This window comes from Neofelis nebulosa, chromosome Y, assembly GCF_028018385.1.
Source record: "Neofelis nebulosa isolate mNeoNeb1 chromosome Y, mNeoNeb1.pri, whole genome shotgun sequence".
In the NCBI taxonomy this organism is placed as follows: domain Eukaryota; kingdom Metazoa; phylum Chordata; class Mammalia; order Carnivora; family Felidae; genus Neofelis; species Neofelis nebulosa.
This window is the reverse complement of record NC_080801.1, coordinates 6,057,408-6,067,521: the sequence shown is the minus strand read 5'-3', so window position 1 is coordinate 6,067,521 and position 10,114 is coordinate 6,057,408. Positions and strand designations below refer to the sequence as shown.

Below are 10,114 nucleotides of genomic sequence, written 5' to 3'. Positions count from 1 at the left end.
TCCTTACATTATTAACAGTGATACGCTTGAATTTCTTAGAAATTCTTCGAAAATATCCTTGGTCAAAGCGTTGGAATCCAGTTAACTCGGAAAGGTGTGGGACTCAGAATACCCACTATTGCCATTGGTATTGAGAATACCAACTATTGCAACAACTTTCCACACATATTCCATCTTTCGTCCAGAAAGAGTGGCAGTCAAAAAAGGAGAGAAAGAAAGAAAATGAGGCGGGAGGAGCCAGAGGTGGGTGAACAGCAAGGAAATTCTAGGTTTATTACACAAGCATGGAACCAACTTCCTTTGGAGTGGGTGGGGGTGGAATAGCTTCTTCTGAAGACTTCAGACCAATGAGGGAACAAGAGAGAATATGGATCTGCCCCTACAGTCCTGGAGACATCTCAATCTGGGGTTAGGAAGAAAGGGGACCTCCCTTGCGGTCCAGGGGTCTCCTCCCTCCGCAGACCTGGTGCTGGGAGGCAGCAGAGGGCACAGCTGCCCCGGAGTCCCAGAAGGCGGCGCCGCATCCCGGGGGCGCTGGCCGGGACCGTCTGGTGCTTCTTCTCCTGTAAAGTGCACTGGGAGACGCGGTCCCGGCTGTCCCTAGTTCATCCCTCCAGGCACAACCCGTCTCGGGGCTGAGAAGTCGCGCGGCGGTGGCCCGCATCTCCCGCCCAGGCACTGGGAAGAGGCGGAGTCTCACCACGGGTTCCAGGTTCACTCCCAGGACTTGGCGCGCCTGGCGTAGCGCTTCTGGCAGGCTGCTCTCGACCCACACGGCGCCTACTACGCGGATGGTGGGGAAGGTGGTCAACGTCGGGGTGGCCGCCCTTCCACTCTCCTCCAGGGTGCGGCCCCTGGAGCACAGCCCGGGTGCCGCGTGCTTACGGGGGCTGCTATCCTCCCGGGATGGTGGCGGCGGGGGCGGCACCTTCCTCTGGCCGACCGCCACCGTCCGGGCTCCGTGGCGCCTCCGCCTGGCAGCTGGCGGGCGCGTCTGGAGGCGGGCCTCGGGGGCTGCTGCCTCCGCATGGCCCCTCCTGCAGCGCTAGAGGCTCCTCCTATGGCTGCTGGGGCCAAGGCCGCCCTGGGCCAGCGCCTCCGCCTCTTCATGCCGCTCAGGATGTGAGGCCGCTAGGGGCCGCTGCGCTTGCCAGGTCTCGCGGCCGCCTCAGGACCCTAATGAATTTCCTACCATGAAGCCAAATCAGGAGGCAGGCTGTGAGAGTTACACCGCAGTTGCTAGGAGACCAGGCGCTTTGTGAGGTCACAATGTCTGCATATCTTATCACGGTGGGCTGCCCAAAGCTGCCTTAGGTTTGGCTGTGTTTCAGATTATGCCCTTGAGAAAGACCTGCACGCAATCTTACCTGAGAAGGCCCATAATTGTTCACGAGTTCAAGAGTGTTGTCCTAGAGGTGAATGCACGGGTGCTTCATCCTCCATTAATTCCATCTAACATGAAATGACACTTAGCGGTGGAGAGTACACACAACTTGCAATCAAACATGACTCTAAGAGGGTTTTAGCTAATTAAGTGCCTTGTCATGCAACACACTGAAAGCCAAATTGAAATAACTACTCTACCCTTTCAAAGAACACCGATATACTGTTCCTTGCTTAGGGTTCCATACGTGTGTTGCTACAGCTCACAGTTCACGAAGCTGTTCTTCACAGCAGCAGCAAACAGTTCGCCTAGTTAGTATCCATGCGCACTTTCATGCAGCTTAGGGAAGACTGAGTCGTTGTGTGCTTAAGAGCAAAGCGTCAACGAATTTTGTGTGAGTGGCCAGTAGGGCATTCAGTGCCACTAAAACCTATTCACTACCTACCAATTCATGATATTTCAGGTAAGTCATAGACAAGGTAGTAAGAGACCGTATGGGATTCCAAGGGTAGAAAACGTGTTACACCGTCCGTGTAAGTGCTTTTGAAAACAACCAGCATAGTCCATCCGTCATCACCACATACACAATTCATTCACAAAATACTACAAGGACCACCTACCATGATCGATTGAAATCCACTTCGGCATGAAAGGATGACTCCAAACTATGTGAATCACTAAAAGTGGTAAGTCATGGTAACAAGCAGAAGAGAAACTTGCCAAGGTCAACGTGATACATGTGACAGGCCTCTGTCTTTATTCAACTCCTTCTCTTAAACACACAAACAAAAGTTTCATCTACGCAGCTTAAGCTACTACTACCTCACGCTCATAAAGTGCTGAAAATGGAAAGCTATCCTCATATTCAGTAAGAGCAACCCCTGGATTTCCTTTTTCATTAAATGTAATTTATTTTCCAATTGGTTTCCACGCAACACCCAGTGTTTATCCCAACAGGGGCCCTCCTCAATGCCCGTCACCCACTTTCCCCTCTCCCCAACCCCACGTCAACCCTCGGTCTGTTATCAGTATTGAAGAGTCTCTTATGGTTTGCCTCCCTCCCTCTCTATAACTTTTTCCCCCCATCACCTCCCCCATGGTCTTCTGCTAAGTTTCTCAGGATCCACACATGGATGAAAACATATGGTATCTGACTTTCTCTGCCTGACTTATTTCACGTAGCATCATACCCCCCAGTTCCATCCACGTTGCCACAAATGGCCAGGTTTCATTCTTTCTCATGGCCAAGTAGTATTCCATTGTATATACATAAACCACAACTTCTTTATCCGCTTGTCAGTTGCTGGACAGCTAGGCTCTTGCCATAGTTTGGCTGTTGTTGAAAGTAGTGCTATAAACATTGGGGTACATGTGCCCCTATGTCTCAGCACTCCTGTACCCCTTGGGTAAATTCCTAGCAGTGCTATTGCTGGGTCTTCAGGTAGATCTATTTTTAATGATTTCAGCAACCTCCACACTGTTTTCCAGAGCGGCTGCGCCAGGTTGCATTCCCACCAACAGTGCAAGAGGGTTCCTGTTTCTCCACATCCCAACCAGCATCTATAGTCTTCTAATTTGCTCATTGTAGCCACTCTGACTGGCATGAGGTGGCATCTCAGTGCGGTTTGGATTTGGATTTCCCCGACGAGGAGTGCTGTTGAGCATCTTTTCATGTGTCTCTTGACAATCTGGATGTCTTTTTTAGAACAGTGTCTGTTCAAGTCTTCTGCCCGTTTCTTCCCTGGATTCTTTGTTTCCCGGGTGTGGAGTTGGTGAGTTCTTTTTATAGGTTTTGGATAGTAGCCAATTATTCAGTATGACTTTTGCACACATCTTTTCCCATTTGGTCAGTTGCCTTTTAGTTTTGTTGATTGTTTCCTTCACTGTGGAGAAGATTTTTGTTTCAAGGATGTCCCGATGATTCAATTTTGCTTTTAGTTCCCTTGCCTTTGGAGATGTGTCAACTAAGAACTTGCTGACGCTGAGGTCAGAGACGATCTTTCCTGCTTTCTCCTCAAGGGTTTGATGGTTTCCTGTCTCACATTCACGTCCTTCATCCATTGTGAGTTTATTTTTGTGAGTGGTGTAAGAAAGTGGTCTAATTTCATTCTTCTGCATGTTGCTGTCCACTTCTCTCAGTACCATTTGTTAAAGAGACTGTCTTTTTTTCCATTGGATATTCTTTCCTGCTCTGTCAAAGATTAGTTGGCCATACGTATATGGGTCCAGTTCTGGGGTCTCTATTCTATGCCATTAAGTCTATGTATTTGTTTCTGTGCCAATACCATGCTGTCTTGATGGTTATAGCTTTGCAGTAGTGGCTAAAGTCTGGCATTGTGGTGCCTCTTACTTTGGTTTTCTTCTTCAGTATTACTTTGGCTATTCAGGGTCTTTTGTGTTTCCATACACATTTTATGATTGCTTGTTCCAGCTTGGAGAAGAATGCTGGTGCAATGTGATTGGGGCTGCATATAATATGAGGACTGCGTTGGGTCGTATTGACATGTCATCAATATTTGTTCTTCCAATCCACGAGCGTGGGATGTTTTTCACTTTCTCTGTATCTTCTTCAATGTCCTTCACAAGCTTTCTATAGTTTTCAGCATACAGATCTTTTACATCTTTGGTTAGGTTTATTCCTAGGTATTTTTTGACTCTTGGTGCATTGTAAATTGGATCCGTTTCTTTATTTCTCTTTCTGTTGCTTCATTATTGGTGTATAAAACGCAACCAATTTCTGTACATTGCTTTTGTACCCTGCAACATTGCTAAATTCATGTATCAGTGCTAGAGGACTTTTGGTGGAGTCTGTCGGATTTTCCACGTATAGTGTCATGTCATCTGCAAAATGTGGAAGTTTGAATTCATCGTTGCAAATGATGGCACCTTTAATTCCATTTACTGTCTGATTACTGATGCTAAGACTTCCAACACTATGTTCAACAACGGGGGTGATATTGGACATCTCTGTCTTGTTCCTGATCTCAGGGGGAATGGTCTCCGTTTTTCCCTATTGAGGACGATATTTACTGTGGGCTTCTCATAAATGGCTTTTATGATGTTTAAAGTATGTTCCTTCTATCCCAACTTTCTTGAGGGTTTGTATTAAGTAAGGATGCTGTATTTTCTCAAATACTTTTTCTGCAGCTATTGACAGTGTACTATGGTTCTTATCTTTTCTTTTACTAATGTGATGTAGCACATTGATTGATTTGTGAATATTGCACTAGCCCTGCAGGCCAGGAATGAATCCCGCTTGGTCGTGTTGAATACTTTCTATATGCTATTGAATGTGATTTGCTAGTATCTTGTTGAGAATTTTTGCACCCCTATTCATCAGGGATATTGGCCTGTAATTCTCCTTTTTCTCTGTGTCTCTGTCTGGCTTGGGAATCAAAGTAATGCTGGCTTCATAAAATGAGTCTGGAAGTTTTCCTTCCATTTCCATTTTTTGGAACAGCTTGGGAAGGATAGCTATTATCTCTGCTTTAAATGTCTGCTAGAATTCGCCAGGGAAGCCACCTGGTCCAGGACTCTTATATATTGGGAGATTTTTGATAACGGATTCAATTTCCTCACTAGGTATGGGTGCGTTCACATTTTCTATTTCTTCCCGTTTGAGTTTTGGAAGTGTGTGGGTATGGAGGCATTTGTCCATTTCTTCCAGGTTGTCAGGTTTGTTGGCGTAAAAGATTTTACAGTGTTTCCTGATGATTGCTTGAATTTCTGAGGGATTCGTTGTAATAATTCCATTTTTATTCGTGATTTTACCTATTTGGGTCCCCTATCTTTTCTTTTTGAGAAGCCAGGGTAGACGTTTATCACTTTTGTGTATTTTCTCAAAAACACAACTCTTGGTTTCATTGATGTGTTCTACTGTTTTCCTTTAGACTCCATATTGTTTATTTCTGCTCTGATCTTTAGTATTTCTCTCCTTCTTCTCGGTTTGGGGTGCCTTGCTGTTCTGCTTCTAGTTCCTTTAGGTGTTCTGCTAGATTTTGTATTGGGGATTTTTCTTGTTTCTTGAGATAGGCCTGGATAGCAATGTTTGTTGTTGTCGCTGACGTTGTTGTTTTGTTTTGTTTTGTTTTGTTTTGTTTTGTTTTGTTTTGTTTTGTTGTTCCCTGTCAGGACAGCCCTTGCTGCATCCCGTAGGGTTTGCATTGTTGTATTTCATTTTCATTTGTTTCCTTATATCTTTTAATTTCTTCTCAAATTGCCTGGTTGACCCATTTATTCGTTAGTGGGATGTTTCTTAACCTCCATGCTTTTGGAGATTTTCCATCCTTTTTTCTATGGTTAATTTAATGTCTCTGCAATTACCACATTCTTTTCAACAAGAATTCAACAAGGTTCTGTATGTTTATAATTAATTGTTTTTTATATTTGTGTGTCTCCAAACTTGGTGTGTAGACATTTAAAATGTTTAGCTCTTCCTGATGGAGAGACCCTGAAATTAATATAGAAAGCTCTTCGTCATCTCTTGGTACAGCCTTTAATTTAAACTCTACTTTGTATGATATAAGTTGGCGACTCCAGGTTTCTTTTGACCTCCAGTAGCATGATAGATAGTTCTCCATCCCCTCCCTTTCAATCTGAAGGTGTCCTCATGTCTAAAATCAGTCTCTGGTAGACAGCAAAGAGATGGGTCTTGTTTTGTTTTTTGTTTTTGTTTTTTCTATCCATTCTGATACGCTACGTTGTTTGGTTGGAGCATTTATTCCTTTGAAAGTCAGTGTTATTAGGGAAAGATATGCGTTCAGAGTCATTGTGATGTCCGTAGGTTTCATGCTTACAGTGGTGCACCAGTTTCCTTTCCCACCAACATTGATAGAGAGTTACTCCTTCTTCATATGTTTGCCAGCATCTGTGGTTTCCTGAATTGCTCATTTTAGCCACACTGACTAGTGTGAGGTGGTATCTCAGTGTGGCTTTGATTTGTATTTTCCTGATGAAGAGTGATGTTGAGCATCTTTTCATGTGTCTGTGGGCCATCTGGATGTCTCCTTTGGAAAAGTGTCTATTCATGTCTTCTGCCCATTTTTTCACTGTATTACATTTTCCAGGTGTGACTTGGGTAAGTTCTTGATAATTTTGTATACTAATCCTTTTCCAATATGGCATTCGCAAATATCTTCACTCCTTCCATTGGTTGCCTTTTAATTTGGCTGATTGTTTCCTTTGCAGTGCAGAAGATTTTTATCTTGACCAGGTCCTGATAATTCATTTTAGCTTCTCATTCCCTTGTCTTTTGAGACATTCAAGGAAGAAATGGTTTTTTTTCCCTCTTTTCTCCTCTAGTGTTTTGATGGTTTCCTGTCTACATTTAAGTCTTTCATCCATTTTGCATTTATTTTTGTGCACGTTGTAAGAGAGTCATCTAGATGATTCTTCATCATGTTGCTGTTCCGTTCTCCCAGCACCACTTGTCAAGAGACTGTCTTCTATCCATTGGATACTCTTTCCATCTTTGTCAAAGATTAGTTCACCATACATTTGTGGGGCCCCTTCTGGGTTCTCTACTCTGTTTCATTGTTTAATGTGCCTGTTTCTGTGCCAATGTCATACTATCTTGATGATTACAGCTTCATAGAAAAGGGGAAGTCTGGGCTGCCTCCCACTTTGGCTTTCTTTTTTCAACATAAGTTTGAGTACTCAAGGTCTTTGGTTGTTCCGTGCCACTTTTCAGATTGCTTACTCTAGTCTGGAGAAGAATGTTGGTACAATTTTGATTGGTATTGCATTAAATGTGTAGATTGCTTTGGGTAGTATTGACATTTTAACACTATTCATTCTTCCACTCTATAGGCATGGATTGTTTGTTTGTGTGTCTGTGTGTGTTTGTTTGTTCGTTTGTTTTTTCTGATTTTGTTGTGTCTTCATCATTTCGCTTCATACATTTTCTATACTTTTCACCGTACAGATCTTTTCCATCTTTGGTTAGGTTTCTTGCTAGGTATTTTATGGTTCTTGGTGAAATTGTAATTGGCATTGATAACTTGACTTCTCTTTCTGTTGCTTCCTTATTGGTGTATAGAAATGCAACCAGTTTCTTTACACTGATTTTGTATCCTGTGAGTTTGTTCAATTCATGTATCCGATCTGCCAGCGTTTTCATGGAGTCTTTTGGGTTTTCCGCGTTCAGTCTCATGTCATCTTTGAAAGCCAAAGTGGAGGTTTGCACTATCTTGACAGGGGTTAAAACACCTTAAGTTGCCATGGATGGATGTTCTTGCCCTTCCCAACAATGGGGGTTTCTCCTGGTAACCTGGAGATCACATCCTGGAGATGTGATGGCGCCAAACCCCGGGCTCCACACGAACGGCTCCACCAAAAGGCTCTGGGCAGCTGCACTTATGAAAGCCGCTCATTTTCTGATTTCCCAGAGGTTACCTTGGACAAAATTGTGGATTTTTTAAATTACCTGGCCCCATCGATTTCTTTGACCAGCCAGATCTTAGATTATAGGCAAATGATACCTCAGAGTTTGCTTTTCCAATTTGTAAAGGGGAAGTATACCGCCTATGTTCAGTATGGTTGTGAGATTATTGGTAATGCTGTAAAATGTGTGGAAAAAATCTGGAACATTACACTCAATAAACACTCTATTTTGTTTTGATTTCCACATAGTTGTCACTACATCCATGCAAACTGTATCTCCAGGGTGGGGTCTTTCGTAGGTCAAAATGTAAGCTACACCATAGAAGCTATCAACAAGGCAAACTGTTTTTCCTATTCTTGAGGAGGTGACCCTTCCCTTTTTTGTATATGAATACTAAATTTGGTGGTAGAGATTATTGAAGACTTGAATGTATATTGCAGTCCAGCACACCGGGAGATACTTAAAAGTCCCCTATTTCAGGCACTGTGGATATACATGTTGAGCACCTTAGGTGTCAGGTGCTATTAGGTTCAAGTACACAGTGATAATCAAACATGCGCGTTCCATATATTCAGGATGTTTCAAACCTTAGCTACAAAAGGTACATGTGTAATTACAACTTGTGGCAAATGCTGTTAAATAAAAGACTAAATGTTATGAGAAGGAATGACACAGGGCACAAAATCTCGATTAGAGGATAGGCCAACAAAGGTTTCTTGGGGAGAAAAGTCCTTTATTCAAACTTGGACCCGTAGCAAGAACAGTAAGGAAACTAGTGAACACAAAATGCATCCTGAGCGGAACCTACGTGGGCCTAATTTGAGAAACCAGGAGAAGAGACGGTCCCAATCACCTAATGAAAGGAGAATGAGGAAAGATGGCATTAGAGGGGTGACGAGGCAGGACTGCCAACGTCTGGTGGTCACGTTACAGATTCTATGTGTCATTTTGAGTACAGTGGAGATTAGAGGGTTGTTTTAAGCAGAGGAATGAACTGCTCAGATTCAGGATTTTTGGATTGCATTCCTGATGCAGTGAAAAGAATGAACTGGGATTTTGGTGGGAAGGGAAAGGCAGCATGAGGCTAAGAACGAAAACGGAGAGTAGGCAGAAGGTGGTGAGAAACTAGCTGGCTTGGCATACGTTGGAGGTGGAGTTGAGAACCCCTGCTGCTGAATGGATCACAGGAAAGACGTTGAGGAGGGGACGACTGACAAGGAGTCTCTTTCCCTCTTGAGCAACTGAAGACGATGCCCCATTAACAGAGGAACACAAGAGGGGTCTTAAGTTGGTCATGGATTTCAATTGCTTATTGATTGGGTATTAATTCACACACTTACAGAAGTTTGCTTAGAATTATAACTTTCCGTTGTTTTGTTTCTACCAAATTGCTTCGTTATTACCATCTTGAGGTTTTAACTGATGGTCTCCAATTCTTTGCTGTCAACAAGACCTCCTGACATAAGATTATGGAATTTATGGGTTACGTAGGTACCTCATCTTCTACCCAGTCTTTGTCATCATCACAAATACTTAATGGCCACTGTTGTAGAAGAACCTCAAACTCCAACAGGGTTGTTCTCGCTGTTCTTGGAATGCCTGCCCCTCCTTTTTTCACACACATTTGCTTTTGTCTCCTTTGTCCTTCTCCTTTCTGCCTGCCAGCTAGAACTTTGGTCATCCTTTAAGATTCTTTGTGCTATGCCTCTGAGATGCCTCTACTGATCAACTCAGCTCAGTGGACTTCTCCTGATACATGAAACTTGACCTTGAAGTCTTACTGTGTTTGTATGCTGTTTGGGTTTTTTCTACCCTCAAATATTGTAAGTTTCTTGAAGGCAAAGATGAGGTCTTCAATGCTTCCAGAAACTTTTATAAACAGTCAAACATGGTCAAAGTTTAGAAATCTTTCTTGGTGAAGTGGTTGAGTCAACGTCAAATCAGGTGGGAGGGGAGTCTGCTGAAGGAATTTTCGGATTCAAGTGCAACCTTGAAACAACGTTACATCACAAACCAGAGGCAATTACCTAACTTCACAAAAATAATAAGTTACTGCACATATATTCACGTTTCACAAAAGAGTTATATTATGACCTCCGTTTTCTCCTACCTCTCAGTGCATATTGGAGACTGAACTTGAAGAACGTGTTTTCAGAGTTTTGTGATACCTCAATGTTAACTGTTGCAGTACTTTCTAGGGTCACATTGTTCGTTTTTGGCTTTCATTCTCTGACATATATTCATCAAGACAGATTCTGGGCATGAATCCAAAAAGCAGTTTCAGGAAACTAGAAAATTAAAGACCACCAACTAAATTTTCAGTTGTAACAGTTACTACTAAGGAGATC

General features: G+C 43.0%; 1 pseudogene; it reads right to left on the bottom strand.

Annotated features, from left to right (window-relative positions):
- Nucleotides 1-242: 242 nt before the first annotated feature.
- LOC131503516 (uncharacterized) lies at nucleotides 243-1,237 on the bottom strand (annotated as a pseudogene).
- Nucleotides 1,238-10,114: the final 8,877 nt, after the last annotated feature.